The sequence below is a fragment of the Lycium ferocissimum genome, chromosome 4, assembly GCF_029784015.1.
Source record: "Lycium ferocissimum isolate CSIRO_LF1 chromosome 4, AGI_CSIRO_Lferr_CH_V1, whole genome shotgun sequence".
Taxonomy (NCBI): Eukaryota; Viridiplantae; Streptophyta; class Magnoliopsida; order Solanales; family Solanaceae; genus Lycium; species Lycium ferocissimum.
This window is the reverse complement of record NC_081345.1, coordinates 40,737,757-40,744,518: the sequence shown is the minus strand read 5'-3', so window position 1 is coordinate 40,744,518 and position 6,762 is coordinate 40,737,757.

Below are 6,762 nucleotides of genomic sequence, written 5' to 3'. Positions count from 1 at the left end.
ACAGTTTCAACTATAGGACGTTGATATTTCATCCGTTTGGAAGGAGTCGAGAGAGATAAAGGGTCGAGAATCATAATATAAGCTTAACTATATAGATTCCCTCAACACGAATGGCTCAAACTAAAGAAAAAAAAAACGGGACAGAGAATAGGCTAGTAACAGAAATGAATTTCGATCACCTAAGCTGACTTGTCTTGAAATTGTCATAACACTCAGCAACCCAAAACAACGCTCAAGATCAAACACTATTCTTTTAACATGGAGAGGACTCATATATGCCTGTCGTAATCAACAATAGTCACACACGCACAGATTGACTAAACCAACTTACATTAAGAGACTAAACTAAGGCCGACCCAAGATCAAAGGGCGTAGCTATCAATTGAATATATTATAAACCAAAATACCATACAACTAAGTAAAATTGAAAGCTAAACTGAGGTAAGATACAAACACTCAAGTACTCGTTAATTACCAAACCGGAATCAAATTGAAACTAGACTCAACAAACGGGGCCATGCATAATACCACCGGGAACGCTAAACCGAATTTAAGCCAACTGAACAACAATATACACGAACATATCAGGAACTTTAGATTCGAAATTAAAGCCAACACACGACCTTTTGTGGGTACGGTGAAGTGGGGATGTCGGTTCGGATCTCTACTCGACGCGACAAATTCGAACTCGAAAAAGTCCTTCGAATCGAAAATTTTGATAGAACAGAATACTTTTTTAAGTTTTGATTTTTCAATAATCTCAACACATCGCAAAAGAGAATCCTAATCGGTGTTCAATCCCCGGACATGAAAAAAGTAGGGTTCCTCCAGCCGTTTTTGCTATCCAAAAGACTCTCGCATTTAGAATAGTAATGAAAATAATGGGAAAATGTTGTTCGCAGTTCCTCCCTCCTTTTCTACGTCGATTTAGAGACGTATTTATAAAAGTAGAAAAATGGCTAGGGTTTCGATTTGCTCGGATTTTAGGCGGGGTTTTGAAAGTTGAAAAGATTCGAAAAAGGAGTCAACTTGTTCAAATCCGAACGTTGAAGTTTTTCATGTGGTTTGCTTTAGATCTTGCTCAAAAAGGACAGATCTTCTCTGGTATTGAAGATCGCCCCGCGTCTCGAAGCCACAAATGGAAGATTCTCCTCTGTCAACGACAGAGTAAGCAGGTGAAGCAGATGTGGGGATGATTCTTTGTGCGAAAATGGTGAGACGCGGCTGTGTAATATTAAAGAAGGACTGAGGTTTGTTAAATGAAGGGGAGAGAGAGAGAGGGATAGTAGAGAGAGATATTGCACGAAAATAAGGTGGCAAGGTCTGTGATAGTGAAAGGGGAGCTGAGCTTTGCCAAAGATGGAGGGGAGAGAAGAGAGAGACGAGAGAGAAGGGCTGAGGCGGCGTTAGGTTAAAGGGTTGGAAGATGAAGAGGTTAGGCCGGGTCGGGTAGAGTATTGGGCTGGATCGGGTTGAAAAAATGTGGGCTGGGTATTAAAATGTGGGTTGATTATTATCTGAATTTGATCCTTTCTTCTAATTAATCATTTTGGGCTTCTAATTTGATAATTAGTGCAAAATGTATTATGATAAATTATGATTAATAAAAATAAAGGACTTGATAAAGGATAATTAATTTATCGAAAATAAAGTGACGACGAACCCTTTTGAAATTTGTGATAAAGTAATACTATTAATATTGGTAGTAGAATAATGAAAATGAAAGTAATGGTATTAATAGTAGTAGAAATAGTAGTGAAAATAAAATATTTAGATTTAATTAATTTAAAATCCCAAGGGAATAAATTGAAATAAAGGAGGGACAAAATTGGGTGTCAACAAATAGCAGCTTCTAGCTCGGCCTTGAGAACGTCATTAGCACTGGCCGCCTCCCCCAGCTCGGCTCTTAAGCCCTCACATATCCGAGACCGCTCCTCCGCTTTCTCTTCGAAAACTCTCATGCGTTCTTTGTACAGAGCGGTATCAGATTCCAGTAGCCGGTTCCTCTCGGCTAGGCCCATCGAGATCGACCTTCACCGCATCCGCGCTCACCCCGAGTTAGGATATGGTGGTCTCCAGCTCGTCCAGCCTCGACGAGAATTGGGCTTTGTCTCGGCTAAGGCCGATCTTCTCAGCCTCGAGGCTGCGGTTATAGTCGATCATAGCGGCCAGTTCACTCTTCAAGCGATGATTTTTCGTCCCCGTCGCATCGAGCTCGGGACGAAGGTTGGCAAGAACGGCCGCCCGACCCAAATCTTCCTCTTTCTCTCGGAGGAGATGCTTATATTTCTCCGTTTCACGGCCTTGGGCATCTAGTTGGCCTCGAAGATCGTCCATCTCGTGTTGGACCCGGATGAAGGCCTCGTTGACCAGTACCACACTCTGCAAGAAAAACAAACATGCAGAATCAAACGAAGTAAGCATAAAGTCTACCAATATACAAGGGTGGCTGAGGGTCTTACCCGGTTGCCCGCATGCATGCCTTCGTTCATAAGGCACTGCCAGGTGACCCCGGTCATTTTACGCTTGTCCGAGTCGGAGACAAGAGGCCGCAAGTAGCTTGCTACCCCCACAGGGCGCGATAGAAAGCCGCAATCCTCGGGGACGGTGATTACGGCCGATCTTGTTCTACCTGGCTCTACGCTCGGGGCTGGGAAGATGCTCACCAGGTTATCTCTAGAGCCAGATTCTGACTGTCGGGTAGACGACCTCGTGACCCGAGGAATTGGAAGATGGCCGAAACCCGCAGCGTCACCGGTAGCAGGAGGAGTGGATGAAAACATATCTTCAAAATCTTCAACCCTCGGAGCCGGGATAGATGAGCTTGGCGTGGACTCAATGTTTCTGGCAAAGACCGGGGCTTCGCAGTAGAAACAGGTTCATGAACGGGAGACGAACGAGCATGAATGGGGCTTCGGTCCCCGAATCGGGGCAGCCTCTTTCACCACTGCAGGTGACAGCCGTTTCCCGGTCCTCTCTCCTCCGCGGGGGTATCTTCCGAAGAAATTTCACCTGAAATATCGACAAAGTCAACCGACCGAAGAGGAGCCGGGGAAAGGATTCCTTCCGCACCTGAAGAAAGAACGGGAATCAAGAGACCTTCGTTGATAGAGGGCAAAGGCGGAACGGAGGCAGTCTCCTCGGGTGCTGGAGCCATTGGCGGAGCCAGGTCAACCTTTCGAACTATGATGTCGGGCTCCGTTTCTTCTCTCGGGGGCCGGGCAACACTTCTTGCCTTCTTCTGTTTGGACGGTCGCCCTTTCGGAGGGCCGTTTCCTTTTGCGCTTCGGCAAGAACACGGAAAGAACCCGCCGTGTCGGCGGATGCCGGTGCAGGGGAAGCGACCCCCGACTCCGATCTGGATGCCGCCGAGCCCTTCGGCAAACCTGAACCACAAAGACATGGACAGGATTGAGAAAGCTGACGACCACGAATGGCTAAAGATGCAAAGAAAAAAACGAAGGAAAGTCAAACGTTACCATGATTTTGGGCGATCCATCGACCGCGTGACAAACGGGCCCATGTTCGGTCCTCATGAGGAAGTTGGCTAAGGAGTGTCGTGACCCATTCACTCAAATTGCGAATAACCCGGGGGAACAAATCCGTTTTCGCGAAAAATAAGGAAAGGGCAATGAGAAAACAGTACCAAAAGCGGATGAACAAGTAAGAACGATTGCTCAAAGGATCGAACTTACGCTTGTCGTTCCATTTCTCTGGGAAAGGTTGATGGGCGGCCGGGATTATGTCCTCGGTTTTTACCCGGACGTAGCGTTCTAGCCACCCCCTGTCCCGGTCTTCGTCCATCTTCGAGAAGAACGGGTTCCGGCTGCGCTTAGTTAGTTTTATGACACCACCCCGGAATATTCTCGGAGAATACAGGCGTATCAGGTGGCCCAGTGAGAATTCTTTCTCGATCCGTCGGCCGGCCCCCGGAAGCAAGCAACAACCCTCCAAACGATTGGGCCGATCTGTGCCAAAGTCACACCATAGGTCCGACACATATCCAGTATGACCGGGTCGATTGGGGGGTCGAGTTTAAGGGTAAAGGGATAAGTATACACGTACAAGAATCCTTCCGGTGGTCGGTAATGGATTCGTCCGGCCCGGTGCAAAAACCCTTACCGGGCGTGTGTTCCACCCATACCGCTTGACTATATCAAGCTTATCCTCGGTTATGGAGGAGGGATATCGACTCACGTCATATCCCCCGTCCGAGACGGCGGAGGGCTTTTCCGCCTCGAGGTCTTTATTGAAGTTAAATTTGGCCGGTATAATATTCGAGGCCGTAGTCTCGGGGTTGCTCTGTTGTTTAGACGGAGACGCAACCTCGGGAGAAGTGGTCTCAGACATGTTGAAGGAATGAAGGAAGAGGATTTCGGAAAATAATGTAAAGAAAACGAAGGAAATAGTGATTTGGAGAGCAACTGGAGCGAAAAGCAGTTGGCGAGAATGATTTGCTGTAGAAAGGATGAAGATAGAACGCAGAGGAGAGAAAAAATGGAAGAGCAGATCATAAAAGTGAAAAAATGAGGAAATGAGAGGCTTTATATAGGCGCAAGGAGGGGAACGATTATCGAGGACGGCCAATCAGGGATCGCCACGTGTCCCATCATTAATGCGAAGCGACCCGAAACGACGCGCAAAAGGCGGTTGGCAGGAGCGGACCATCCGGAGAAGGACACGTGGCCGGCAGAGGGGAAGACGTGACGCAACTATTCCCGCCAAAATAAGGAGATAAGGATAGGCCATCCGGGCGGCCGGTTGTATGTTTCATCCACTTCCCGTTACTCCGGTGGATCGTTGGTCCGGGAAGTGTGGGGGCTATCTGTATACGGTAAAAATCGAACATGAGTCAGTTCGGGGAAGGTATGGATCGGATGAAGAGAAGGGGCCGGGAATTCATACGGGTGACGTCGCACCTTTCCGGATAAGCGCTTTAATCGAAGCCGAGCAGAGGCGCCATTGGCCCGGTCTCTGTGCCATTGATGGTTCGATAACTCTTTCCGAGGGTTCGTTTGTCCGTGTATCCGTTGGTCCGTTATGACCGCGTCGAAGCGTGTCGGTGGTGTCACATCATGGTCGGCTACCAACTATGCTTGTCAAGCGGCGCCCGCGCCCAATCCCGTCAAATCCGTGCAGGGGCTGTCCTTTTTATTGCTATTTTATTAATTCATGTTGTATGAGGCCCATGGGCCAGCTACTATAAATAGGGTATATCCTCCCCCCTTAAAGGGGTTCTTTTTCTTTCCTTTTTTGGGCTGATCTTCACTTGTCAAGAATATTTGTAATACAAAAGACACATATATACAAATCTTGTCATTTACGTTGTACTTCCTCCATCTACTCGTTATATGTGTATTTATCCTGTATTCGCACCTGTCATTAGCCTATAAACAAGCATCCATATCACCTTTCCGCGATTCATATTTAGACTCAAGTACGCATCCTATACCCACATATAAATTCAATTGGTTACCAAATCCGGGGTAAACAGAGATAGCAGTAGTTGGTTTCCACCGGTGCCGTAATGTTTTTTTTCTTTTTCTTAAACTGAAATAGAGAAACCAACTTCACGTTCTTTTTGTTTCCTCCCTTTAGGCACTCCACTAGTCAGCCATAAAAGGATGTGTTTGGGCCCACTTATTAACCCATTAAACCAAGGGCATTTTACGTAAATAGCAAACATTTGGGATATAATCAAACTGCATAGCTAATATTTCAATATTTACGTTCTGTAGCAAATCAACCTAGCTCCCACATGTGTATTCAATTTTTCGTTTTTTAGCTATATTCATGAATACAACAATTTTTTTTCACTGTATTCATGAAATAACTATCTGTATTCATAAATTGGCTTGTTGTATTCATGAATACAACGAGTAAAAACAGAATACATATACACCAATAATTACACAAATATATCATATTTTCCGATATGTATACAACTGATACAGGTGAAAAATACAGTATAAAACATTCATACACCAAAAAATTAACAAATATGCCATATTGTCCGGTATGTATACAACAAATACAGGTGAAAAATACTGTATACAACATAGATACACCAAAAAATTAACAAATACGCCATATTTTCCGGTATGTATACAATAAATACAAGCGAAAAACATTATATACACGGTAAATATACAAACAAAATAAAGCGAAAGTCTGGACTTTTTCCAGATCTGACCGGAAAAAATTCCGGCGAATACAGCGAAAATCTGGACATTTTTTTTCCGACGTAGATCTGAGTTTTTCCAGATCTGACCGGAAAAAATTCCGGTGAATACGGCGACAATCTGGACATTTTTTTTCCGATGTAGATCTGAGTTTTTTTCATCTTCTCCGGCATAGATCTTAGTTTTTTCAGATCTGACGATGAAAGAGACGAATATTCTGATGAAGAAGAAATAGAAGAAGATGAATATGAACCAAGGCTTAAGTATCAACGGATGGGAGGCAGTGTACAATCGCAGTGGAAGACGAATGATTGCACTTGGAAATTACTTGTGGGCTGTTACTGATAAGACAACTCGCTATTCATTGCACTGAAGGGGCACTTATGGGGAAATTCAATAGAAGTTAGATTCTTCTTTGAAAAATTGGGAGTGAATAGTGTGATGAATATTTTATTTTGTGTGTGTATATATATAGTTATTAAATGTTATTAATACATAAATGTTTGCTATGAGAAGTAATTAAGTTAAACTATAGCTACTAAATGTTAATACCCACTCTATGTTTGCTATGTCATGTAGT